General features: G+C 37.7%; 1 protein-coding gene across 1 annotated transcript in view; it reads right to left on the reverse strand.

Moving 5' to 3' along the window:
- The window catches only part of LOC111613305, a 25086-nt gene extending 12799 nt beyond the window's left edge, over positions 1-12287 (reverse strand). Inside the window, exon 1 of the mRNA XM_023354654.1 lies at positions 12126-12287. The gene's annotated coding sequence lies outside the window, so the exon portion shown is untranslated. The remainder of the gene's footprint in view (positions 1-12125) is intronic.
- Positions 12288-13595: the final 1308 nt, after the last annotated feature.

Raw genomic sequence — 13595 nt, forward strand, 5'->3', positions numbered from 1 at the left:
GAGAAGCTTCATTATGACGTTGAAAATGACAACACAGAGAGCGAGAAGCTTCATTATGACGTTGAAAGTGACAACACAGAGAGCGAGAAGCTTCATTATGACGTTGAAAGTGACAACACAGAGAGAGAGAAGCTTCATTATGACGTTGAAAATGACAACACAGAGAGAGAGAGAAGCTTCATTATGACGTTGAAAATGACAACACAGAGAGCGAGAAGCTTCATTACGACGTTGAAAACAACAACAAACGAAGGAGAGCTTCATTATAACGTTAAAAAAAAAACCTAATACAACGTCGCAAACGATAAAAAATACTCCCAATTTCTTCAAGAATCGCCGCTTTTAACTAATTTGCAATAGCGACTTAACGCGTTTATTCTTATTTTTTACGTAAAAATCAATTAATTCTTTAATTACATTTTAAAATATGAGAAAAACTCTGTTTTATTTTGTCAAAAACAGAGAAAATTTTCGGAAAAAAAACGACGATTTAAACGTTTCTTATCTAACGTTATCCAGATGTTTTGTGGAAGATTTCTTTGTTCCTAGTTTCTCTCGATTATTTCTTTGATAACCGAAGCAGAATAATTCTTATCATTACTCGCATTACCTACTTCTTATTCTCCTTTTTTTTACTCCTCCTTCTCCTCCTCCTCCTCCAGTCAAACAATGCTTCGTTCTCTAAAGATTTTCTTTGTAGATGCAGATAAATTTACGATGCAACTTACATCGACTTACTGCTAAATATCAATAGAACTTCCTAAGCTTACGTGTACATAAAATTGCTGGTAATTCTCTCAGAGATTTCAAATTTAAAATAGAATCTTCTGCAGGAGGTTATCCATACATTTTACTCCAGACTTTAGCCAGGTCACGTCCTCAATTTTGTCAAGAAGTCTACTCTTAGATGCTTAAATACAAGCTTACATAACGATAATTTGCAGATTTCTTTGAAGATTTCACCAGGTAATTTAGCTCTAATGAAGTCGAAAGATCCGTTTCATTCCAATTTTAGGAATAAATTCACTACTTTCAACTGTTAAATGCTAATATACAAAGCTTAGAGATGAATAATTTACAATAGTTGTAAGTAAAGCAAATTACCCCATCCCGTCTACCTTTAACCACCAAAATTTAACACAATCGATGCCCCTAGAACCCAAACCACCCTGCAGAATTTCATAAATTTTGGACAACGGGTACGGGAGTTATTAAGCTTCAAAGTGACTGAACAAAATGCGCTCCCCCACACAAACGTCCATACATAGAGGAAAAACCCCCAACTCTTTTGCATTTCTGGACGTTTACGAGTGCGAAAATATAACAATCTTGGGGGTCAATTTTTGACCCATCCCATACTTTCCCTCTGTTACGCATAACAGCAAGAAAAGCAATTGTCAAAATTATTTAAACATATAAATTGCTCGAAAGCAGCTTATTATGGGGCTGCAGTTTTCAAATTGCAGACCTGTACATTGTAACTGTCGTCCGTCAGACTGTCTGTACTTCGTTTATCTCGAGAACAGAGTTAGATGGAAATTGGGAGCTGATATTTGAAGCCTAGGGGCCGGAGACCTCGATTGAGGGAAAGTATGGGGTTGAATCAAATATTGACCCCTCGAAATTTTTACATTTTTGGGCTGTGGTGATTTCGAAACGTCGAGAAATGCAAAAAATTTGGAGGTTTTCCCTCTACGTATTGATGTGTGTGTGGGGGGATCACGCTTTATTCACCCAATTTCAAGCTTAATAACTCCCGTGCCCGTAGACCAAAATTTATGAAATTTTGCAGGATGGTCTGGGTTCTAGGGGCATCGTTTCTGTTAAATTTTGGTGGTTAAAGGTCGAAGGGGTGGGAAGATAGAAGCGTGTGAAGTGTCACACATCGACTGAAGATTTTACACGTTTCTCAGCCTTTTGCCTTTTAAAATAATTACTTTCAAAATAAAATCTCGTAAAAGATGCCGCCACACGCAATTTTCACCCTTTTTTTTCACCGGGAAAGTTATGCAACTTGTTTTTCTCTTTCATTTCTAACAATTTGAGGTGGAATCCGGACGTAAACGGGAGCAGTCGATTGTATCAAACAGGTGTTAAAGTGTGTACACCACTCGAAAACACATGCGAGGGGGATGCGAAATTAATACTTTTATCCTTGCAAACAATCAATTTCTATTAAAAAAAATCCAAATGATTTACAACGTGGAAACACGCAAGAAAAAAATTTCAAAAATTTATATTGCCATAAATCCCCGACTTTCCACTAAATTTATCTCGTTGAAGAGGCGTAAATCATCGTGTTTATCAGCTACGGGCATCGAGTAATATTTATTAATCATTGCCAGGCAGATAAACGCCCGGTGCCGTAAAATCTTTGACGTTTATGACCCATTACACTCTAATTTTGGATTTTGAACCCCCCAGGCATTCTGACTTGACGCATCAATTTTACACAATATAACTTTATTAAAAATGACGGTCTGTCAAGTGGGGCTCTATTTACAAGAGATAAAAGGGCTGTTTCTCAAGTGGGGCCTTCCTAGAAAGAATATGACTTTATTGAAAGGGAAATATGACAAGTGGGGGTTCCATTTGTAAGAGAGGTTGCTCCTTTATTAAAAGGGCAATCTGTGAAAGGAGGATCTTGATACAAAGGATGTGACTTTATTAAAATGGCAATTTGTCAAAGAAGGATCTTGATACGAAGGATGTGACTTTCGTAAAAGGGCAATTTGTTACAGAAGGATCTTGATACAAAGGATGTGACTTTATTAAAAGGGCAATTTGTCAAAGAAGGATCTTGATACGAAGGATGTGACTTTAGTAAAAGGGCAATTTGTCAAAGAAGGATCTTGATACAAAGGATGTGACTTTATTAAAATGCCAATTTGTCAAGTGGGGATCCATTTGACAAAGAGATAATGTGCCTTTACTAAAAGGGCAATTTGTCAAAGAGGGATGCTGTTACAAAGGATGTGACTTTATTAAAAGCAATTTGTCAATGAGGTTGATACAAAGGATGTGACTTTATTTAAAAGGGAAATGTGTCAAGTGGGGGAACTTTCTACTTGTCTCCTCACCTTTTATCTTATCTTAAAGACTGTATAAAATTTATAGAAAGGATGAATTTACCCACTTTACAAAGGTGATTTATCATCACCACCTGTAGATAAACTGTGATTAATTTGATAAAAATTCACTCTTCTAACATCAAAAAATGACTTATATCCGTTTTCTACGCAACAGATTTTATTATTTTTATCAATTGAATTAAAAATAATGCTTATTTCGCTCCACAAATTAACGAAAAAAAACACGAGAATGGCTCGCAGTTAGGATCGATATTTATTTATTTATTTATTTAAATATAAATTTGAAGCTGTTTACGTGTAACAGACACTGAATATCTTCTAATTAATTACTTAATATGAAATAATAAAATAAAAACTTCATTATCTAAGAGATTTAATTAAACTCATTTAGAGTTAATGAAGCTCAATCTAATTAAAGATATAACTTCGTATAAAAATAGAGTATAAACATCGTCACAATGCTGTAATGTTTAACAATCATTTAATTTAAATGTACGGTACTTTATCCATTTTAAAGTGTGTCAAAGTGGCCTCATCCCAGTGGTTAAGGGCAATAAAAGAAATTGCCTGGTGCTCCCAACAACAGGGGGCCCGAACCAATGTTCAATGAGAAGCCATGGAATCAACACCGTACATTGGGCCCCCTAATTCAAATTTGCTGGGCACCACGAAGCTATATACCGCTAACACTATTAGATCAGAGGTAAATAACACAATTTGGTACAAGTAGGGTGGCATGGACGAACAGAAATTTAATAATACAGAACGTATTCATGGAAAATTAGGGCGGAATGAGGACCCTATGAAAATCTCAGTTAATTTCTGGGTGGTTCCTCCTTTTGTTTGGATTCAGATTTACCATTCCTCAGAGTCACTTGCAAAGGGCAATTAACTTGAAAGACAAGAATCTCGAGATAAAACACATTAATAACAATTGAAACCACCGTTTCTGTTTATTGTTCTTTCTGCTTAAAACGTACATAAACACGTGGCCCACCACACAGAAGCACGCACTAAAACAATTAAGAACATCCCAGCAATTTAACAAATACAACCAACTAACAGGAATCTAACACACGTAACAGCCTGTCATCACCTTAACAGTATCCAGCACAATATAATTTAACGGGTGACCCGTGTAATATAATAACTAAACACAACGTGGCACGACTCCGAACCGAAATTTACCCGCCAAGAGCTTACAGGGCAATTGTAAAATCGCATTTTAAATGACTCCTAAACACGTGAACAAACACAAACGTTATTAGTTTGCCCATCCAGTTTACACGGCAATTTCCATTATTAACGAAGCTGGTGTATACCCGTTAATTATATTTAAACTGTAAATTCATTTAAAAGTTTTATTTATTTATTTATTTGTATTCTCGAAAAGGAGATCGGAATACACAAGAATTGGCGTTGGTCTTCCGATTCAATATGGCTTCCGAGAACGTGACGTGAATGAGAAATTGTGGAGAATTCGATTCGATTTTTCAGGATTTATCTTTTGATATTTGAATTACGGAAAATCTAGTTTCGTGTGACGTAAAATAAGCGGTGACTTAAGTTAGTGGCTTAGTAGATAAGTAACTAAACACTAGATGAAATGAATAAAGTGAAGTACTAAACGAGCAGTGGGAGAAAGGAACACCTTCCCCTCTATGAGAGGACTTTTCTAAGGTAAACTGTGCCCTATTTAGGTGTTAAAAACGCTAAGAAGTCCCGAGAAACTCCACGTGTCTAATCCTTAGCGAGGTGCGAACCCACGACCGACCGGTAATTAGTGGTTCCTCATTGGACTAACGGAGGGCACGTTTACTTTCTTAATAATTTAACGTAGGGCCCCCGATGTGCACTTTGCCAGGCCCCCCACTTATAGTTTGAACGAGGCCCTGGCAAGTTTGAATTAGAGGAGAATTTTTCTTATAAAAGATTAATTTGGGGGTGGGCAATTGCCCGTTTTTGCCTTCTAGGATAACGTTCCATCCCTGTTTTCGCCCGAGTAAGGAATAAGTTAAGTTGTAACTAACTACTAGACGAGTATGTTACGCTGTTTTTATACTTTTCGACTACCCGTAACGTAATAATAATTAAGTAATTAACTAGCAAAGTACTAAGTAAACAGCTTACAAAATATTGTATAATTAATTGGAATGGGTATTGAATAACTGGCGAAAATGTTCCTCCATTTGCAGGAATGTCCTCCGTAAACTGTGGTATAAAACATTGGGTAGTGTGAACCACCTCAACCCTCTTTGAATTAGCCAGTGGGGTAGACAATTATCTTCAATTTTCCTTAGTAAAAAAGTCAGCAAGAGCAATGATAAATATTGCATTATCCATTTCCCATTTTCTGCACCAGTGAAATCTTTGACTAATTCGTTTAAACGGAACCAAATTAATCAGATTTTACACTGGATCAATGGGTTTTTTTTACGGAGAAAAATTGCCAAAATACGCAAAGTAACTGCTGAAAAAAAAAATAGAAAGAATTCCGCAGGGAGCATCCATTTGCATATTGATGCAGAGGAATCGCAGTTTTAATGGACGAAGAAGAAAGAATCAATCATAGAAATTGCCCCGATCAATCATCGATCTTTCAATTTCTTTTTTTTTTCTTTTCTGCAACTGAAAAAAAGAAAGAAGTGCAACTGAAAATTATGAAAAACAGCGGGGGAGCAGCCATTTTGCGTATGAATTCAGAGGGATCGCAGTTTAATAATGGACAAACGAGAATGAAATCAATCAGAGAAATTGTGGCGATCAATCAGGAAAGAAAAAAAGTTAAAAGCTTTCATATTTTTTTTTCTGCTGCCGAAAAAGAAGAAGAAGAGTAACTGGAGTTGACACGTCAAGGATCTCTGCTTCAATGAGATTTCTGCGGTTTGCCACAATAACGTGAGATAGGTCAAATGTAACAAATGGACAACACAGATGAAGTAGTGTGGGTGAAGTCGCTGTTTGACATCCAGGAAATGAAATTTCGTTGACAAATACGTGACCTAAAATTGCCGAAACAATATTTTCTGCAGGGTGAGAGAGCATTTTCTCTCCTCTATTTTTTATTATTATTTTTTTATTTCCTTCTTCTTTGTCATCCTCATAAAATGAAATGAGTGTTTTTTCCCCCCACTATTCTCGTTTATTTAACAATGTGTCGCTCGTATCCGTTGTTAGTAACAAAAGTAATAATGATAATCTTGTGTTACGTGAAAGAATTTCTGCAAGAAAAATTCATGATGCAAGAGGAGGAAGAGAAAAAAATAAATATTTCCTAGCAATTTTTTTTAATTTTCTTTTTTCGGAGCAAATTTTATTTTTACAAGGTATTCTTCTAGCATTACATTTGCTTGGGAAGTTGGAGGAGTGTGCTTAAAAATGACTTCAGAAGTGAAGAATTGCCCTTCACAGTTGTTTCAGAAGTTGAGGATCGTGCTCGTAAATTTGCTTTATAAGCGAGGAGCGGGGATTTATAGCTGCTTCGAGGGATTGTGCTTTGAAATAGTTTCAGATGTGAGGAATTGCGCTTTACGGTTGCTTCGTAAATGAGGAATTGTGCTTCGAAATCGCTTCAGAAGTTGAGGATCGTGCTCCTAAATTGCTTCAGAAGTGAAGAGATGGGCTTTATAGCTGCTTCGAGGGATTGTGCTTTGAAATAGTTTCAGATGTGAGGAATTGCGCTTGACGGTTGCTTCGTAAATGAGGAATTGTGCTTCGAAATCGCTTCAGAAGTTGAGGATCGTGCTCCTAAATTGCTTCAGAAGTGAAGAGATGGGCTTTATAGTTGCTTCGAGGGATTGTGCTTTGAAATAGTTACAGATGTGAGGAATTGCGCTTGACGGTTGCTTCGTAAATGAGGAATTGTGCTTCGAAATCGCTTCAGAAGTTGAGGATCGTGTTCCTAAATTACTTCAGAAGTGAAGAGATGGGCTTTAATTTTAAATAATGTTACGTAACAATCGATTAGTTATTGTTTAGTTAACAATAACAGGAAATTGTCCGACAACTTTTCTAGATAGTGGCATCCACAATAGGCATTTATATACAATCGATGGCATTAATTTGAATATTTTCCAGAGAATAATATACAATTTAGTTTAAAATTACAGAAAAGATAAATCAAAAGCCGAGGATCAAGTAAAACAAACAATGAATCCCAATAAAATAACCAAGTGTTTCCAGTAGGAAGGTGTTACTTTACTATTAGGGGACAAAGAATTCGTGTATCATTAATAATAAATGACTTTTAAACACGATAAGATCAAAAAAAGTCAGGGTGTTTAAAGAGAATTTAATAGTGTGAGAGCGAAGACGGATAATTAGAGACACAAGAAGTGACTTTACCTGTTTCTTCACCTAAGTCATTCTTAATTATCTTTGTCTTTGCGAATGGTACAAAGGATCGTGGTGTCTAAATAATGCAAGTATCTTCAGATTAGAAGTCATAACTCTCTTCCACCCCCTTCGCGGGGGGGGGGTGTAAAATAAGAGGATTAACCCGAATCCTTTTAGGTTTTGGTTCGGTGGGATAAGGGAAAGCGACATGTGTGAAAGGTTTTCTATAGTAAAATGGTGCCTATTTAGGTGTCTAACACCTAAATGGACCCTCCACGTGACCTAATTTGCCGCAATTTATGTCATCCTTACACAATTGAATCTCTCAACATCAGAATTAACCTTTATCAAATTAAGCTCCTTTTTTTTTAATTAATTATTTAACAAATCGAGTTCCTTAATGAAACTGGGGATCACTTAAACTTTAACGAATGATCGACTTTATATTAGATTATCCCGCAGACAAGATGGCGCGCGGGGAGAGAGAGAGAGAGACAAAACCGAAGATTAATAATGATTGAAGGTGGCCAAATTCCTCCTCTTACGCCTTTTTTTTTATAAGTCCAAGTGCCATCCGGAACACTCGAAACTTTTAAGTACGGACAGGAGAGAGGCATTTAACCCAAAATTAATTCCTGTACTTATGGAGTTGCTGAGTCAGAAGAGTCTTAAAATTACTTTCAGCGATGTCAAGAAGGGAGGAAAAAACGGTGAGTATTCTAGGAAATTCACCATTTTCCTTCAGTGTTTAACCCTTCCCTTCCCCTTTACCTTTCCCTCATCATTCACTTCACTTCCCCTTCATCTTTCCCCTTTACTCCCCTTCACATTTCCCTTCACTGTTTAACCCTTCCCTTCCCCTCATCATTCACTTCACTTCCCCTTCATCTTTCCCCTTACTCCCCTTCACATTTCCCTTCACTGTTTAACCCTTCACTTTCCCTTCATCTTTCCCTTCACCCCCTTCACTTTTCCTTTTCACTGACCAATGATAGATTCAAGCAAATGGCTGGAGGAATGGCAAAAATTGGGGCATTATCAAGATTTTCCACGTCGCCGATCGATTATTTTTTCGACAGGAACCACACGCGCACGGTTTATTGCAGAATTACACACGAAAAACACTGCATTAAGATGAGACGTACAGTACGTGGTAGGTGTAGCTACACATTATGTATGCATGATTCTGGTGCTATATGTTGGAATGCCGAGACAGATGAGTGATGGGTGTAGGGGGAAAAAATGCATTATATATGTGATCTGTACGTTTACAGTAGCGTGAAGAGTCAGGGTGAGGTTGAAAGAGCGATTGATATGAATTAATAGTGTTGATAGACACGAGAGAATTCATAATGGAAATTGTGTTCATTAGTACACAAGTTGATGATTTCATCCCTGTGAAAAATCAATTGCCACACGTTGCTTACATCAATTACTACGCGGGAATTTTAATTAATCACCCCCTCCCCCCGAAAAGAATGCGCACCCGGCAAATTAAACTGGTGGCACGCGCGGAAACAATAAAGGCCTTCTTCATCTTACCTTTACGCAAGAGAACTCGAAGGTGTTCTTAAGCCCTGTAGTTATTACTTTATGGCGAAAACGTACGTGTGTTTGTCGGTACGTGATCTTTCGGACTTGCCTTTAATTTGGCAAACCCAATTTGTCGATAGTCACGTGACCCGACTAGAGAAATATAGCAATTGATTTGTGGAGGAAGAGCAACAGATGCTAGAGATGTATACTTTCTCACGTGTAGAATACACAAAATATTAAAAGCCAATTAAAATAATAACTTGGCAGTTAATTTCTGATGTTATTGGAAATATTTCGTAGGATTTCTGCGCCAGATCCTTTATTACAGCAGCATAAAACGATGTGTTTTTTTCTTGGAAGAGCACAAAGTATGTGTTATTATGATAGAACACTATAAAAGGCATAAAAACATCACCTTTCATCGGTGGGACACAAAAGGGAATATTTCATTAGAAGGGCACAGAAGGGTACTTTTCATTCGAAGAGCACAAAAGGGAACCTTTCATTGGAGGAGCAAAACAATAACCTTTTAATGGAGAGACACAAAAGGGAATATTTCATTAGAAGGGCACAGAAGGGTACTTTTCATTCGAAGAGCACAAAAGGGAACCTTTCATTGGAGGAGCAAAACAGGAACCTTTTAATGGAGAGACACAAAAGGGAATATTTCATTAGAAGGGCACAGAAGGGTACTTTTCATTCGAAGAGCATAACAGGGAACTTTTCATTGGAGGAGCAAAACAGGAATCTTTCATTGGAGGAGCAAAACAGGAACCTTTTATTGGAGAGGCACAAAAGGGAATATTTCATTAGAAGGGCGCAGAAGGATACTTTTCATTCGAAGAGCACAAAAGGGAACCTTTTATTGGAGGAGCAAAACAATAACCTTTTAATGGAGATACACAAAAGAACACTTTTCATTGGAGGAGCACAAAAAGAAACTTTTATTGGCGGGACACAAAATGTCACCTTTAATTGGAGAAGTACAAAAGGACGTCCTTCATTGGAGGAACACAAAAGGACAGCTTTTATTGAAGAAGCACAAAACCATCTTTTCTGAAAGAGCACAGAATATGACTTTACGTCATTAGAGCGCACAAAATGATAATTTTCCCTACAAGAACACCAAAACATTCATCCGAGTTCGCTTAATTGCATCCAACTCGTATTAATAAGTCATTATTATTCATTACAAAACGAAAACTTACTCTACGTGTTTCGTTTTATTATTATATTATATTTCTTCCAGGCGAAGTTGGAAACTCCGAATTACCCTTTCGGCATTAAATTACAAAGAATTCTCAGTCGAGTTTTAATTTACTGCATACCACACTCTCTCGTTTCGTAACCGGGAAGGGAAACCAGTGTGTTACTCTTATTTTTATGGCTGCAATCATTCTTCCCCATTCATCTGTTAATTTTATTTTCGCTCCCTGCCAAGGTACAGTGCTCCCTCTCGATTCTTTCATTGAAAATTCCCCACCTCTCAACGTCTTTTTCTCCCTAAACCAAAGCAAAAACACCACTTTTTTCACAGAGTACAGAAGGGATAAAGGGTATCTTTGATGTCTCAATCGCTCTCCACTTTCTTCAGAGTGGTTTCTGGCTCTTCTGATCTGCTTTATCACTTTAAAATCGACTTTTTGACTTGAATATTTGCCGTCCCGAGTGATTTGGCCCCCTCATTTTTATCGAAATTAATTAAATTTTCAGTGTTTTTATGCATCCCCGTTTAGAACTTAATAATTCTTTAAAATATTCAACTTCATTATCATGCGCTTTTGCAAATAGATCACCTTAAGTCAACCTTGTCGGCTATGCAAATAAGTCTGGGATTTTCCTCTTTTGAGCTTTTAACTACCTTCTACGCTGATTTTGCATACATTTTCAATGCCCATTATCGTTTTCTTGCACCCAAAACACTTCACCCACCTCCAATTCCTCATTAGTTCTGATTAAACCCGTGAAGTTCCCAACGTTGCATCCTCCCAGCCCCTGTGCCACGAACCCAGAGCGGCAAACGTAACAAACGAGATAAAATTGTTCACGTAAACAACGCTAATTAGTACAGGGGGTGTAGTGAACGATAAACACCAGCGATAAATAGTTAATTAAGCGCAAAATACGTGTGCAGAAACGTTATATACGAGCCGAAACGTGGTGGATATCGTCCTGTACAACACAGGCTTTATCTCAACGATTGCTCCGCTACATTAATGTACGTGTGTTAACATAATGCGGTCTGCTTTTGGTTGTACGAAACACACAGTACATTTTGTAACACACCAATTAGGACCACGTTAATATTCACTCCACCTTCCATCCCACGCGTAATTGTAATTGGCACAGTTGCCAGAGTTAAATAAATCTAGCAGAATCTCTGGATGGAAAAAAAAACATTTTAGGGGAAATTTCATGGGCGAAATTATCCCAAATACCCGTTATTTACTGTTTTTTTTCCTCCTAGAAATACTCCCTAATAAACAAAATCACGTGAAGTAGCGTGGCTACTCTTAATGCTTACCATATGCATTGCCGGGTAGCCCAACAACTGGGGGGATTGCGTGTTTGTTAGAGTCATTTCTGTTTGTTTTATCGTCGATATTTTGTAGGATAGTAAATATTTATTGTTAAATTTTGTATTTTATTGTTATTTCGGTCGTCTCGCAGCACCGATTTTCTTTACGATCATTAAAATTACTCAGCTTAATTGAGATTTACGCACTCGAAACTTGCTGCTGCTTGGTCTCTTTCAAACCTTGAAACTGCAGTTTTACAGCTTTTCTAGTAAGCTAAAGGGGTCCAAGCGAAAATTACAACTGGACCCCATAAGTAAGGTAAAATTACACCCCTAAAGGGGGTTAAAGTTTGCTCTTTTAAAGCAAGAGAGAGAGAATTAAGACCCCCTTCAGGGGGTGATATTTCAGACCCCCTTAAGGCTCGCCCCGTATAAAGGGAGGATCTTAATTTCTGCTCCTAATACGAGAGACTAAAATGGGGCACTGGGGAGGAGGGTAGAAGAGAGAGTAATTAGAGTTGTCAAAGGGTTTCGACTTTAGAGGAGGGGGGAGATAATGGAAAATTTCGACTTTGAGCTACCGGGGAGGGTGGAATTCTTAAAGAAACGAATAATAGACGGGAGCAAAGATTAGAGAAACTCACCAAAAATCCTCGCTACTTGCCAGTATCTTTACTTATCCTCTAATTGGTCCTCTTAGACGATTATCCACCACCTTTACTTCCACGTGTTTCCTGTAGCTGACAAGCTCCCATCCTAGTCAGTCGACTTCACACTGAAACCTGAGATACGCTTGTTGCTCGAATCTGACGTCACGCGCACAGCTGACCAATGGCGACATTCGTTACGTGCCTTCTTTATAAATATATATATATATATTTTTAAATCGATATAGATAAATTCTCATTGGAAAGAATTTCGGGGGGCAACGCTGTTGACAGTACTGTAATTGGATACAGCACGTTGCTGATAGTGTTTAGCACAAAGAGGAGAAAGGAAACTGGTGAAGCGTGGGGAGGAAAATCAGTAAAGAAGTTGTGTGACGTCTGAAAGGGGAGAGTCAAATCTGCATCGTAAGCTGTTTGTGTAGAGGTGGGAGATTTTTCAATAAAGGGGATGAAGGATGCGGAGGGATGTACAAGCGCCCAGGTGAATGAGTATCATCTACCTGTACCGGTCGACACTAGACTCGGTCGGATCAATAACTCACCCTTTTTCCCTCTGTAATCTGATTGTTTTTTAAATCTTATGCCTTCTTTTAACGCACTCCCACCAAAACGGTAGAGGAATTTGAAGGGGAAAAAAAACAAATTGGCCGAAAATTCCCTGTGTTTTTTTGATATATTCCCTATTGTTTACTGATCGATTTTTATGTTCCTCAGGAAACTGACGAAGAAGAATGGTACAAAGAATGGAAAACTGGAAGAGAAGAAGGGTGCGGTGAATAGAAATTAGGAAGGAAGAAAGACGGGGCGAAGGAGAAAACAGGTAAGAGAAGAGATTAGTGTGTAAAGGGTAAAGGATATCGCGTGCTAAAGTGCATGAATAAAATATGTGATGGGGGGATTTAAAAATTTAGTACACGGGGAAAATGAATAAAACGTCAAACGGGATTGGCAAGTGGGTAGCGAAATCGACAAACAGAAACGATAGAAACATATAAAGAATTGGAAAAAGAATAGTGTAAAGCACACAGAAAAAAAAAGAAAACAAATGAACTGGACAAGTACACAACAAAAGAAACTGGGAAAATAAAAAGAAATAACCTGTATAAGTCAACTAAAATAGAAAGAGTAAAGAGAAAAACAAGTCCTTTTATACAAAGAAAACACGCTCTCCGCTAATTTCTAAGGAACCTGTACATTGGTTTAAAATGGTAAACAATACGCAGCTAGTTGTATTCAATTAAGCAAAAATTAATTAGCAGACTTTAAACAAAATGGCAGCAGTGAAACACTAGTTTTTTGGTGTTTGTGTGCGTGGAGAGACAGGATAATTGCTCTCCGCTCATTTTACACGAGCTACTTGCTATGCACTCATTTTACACAGGCTACTTTCTCTGCGCCCAATCTTACACAGGCTACTTGCTCTGCGCCCAATCTTTACACAGGATA

This window comes from Centruroides sculpturatus, unplaced genomic scaffold (genome assembly GCF_000671375.1).
Source record: "Centruroides sculpturatus isolate CEXI.00-Female unplaced genomic scaffold, Cexi_2.0 scaffold1840, whole genome shotgun sequence".
Classification (NCBI taxonomy): Eukaryota; Metazoa; Arthropoda; class Arachnida; order Scorpiones; family Buthidae; genus Centruroides; species Centruroides sculpturatus.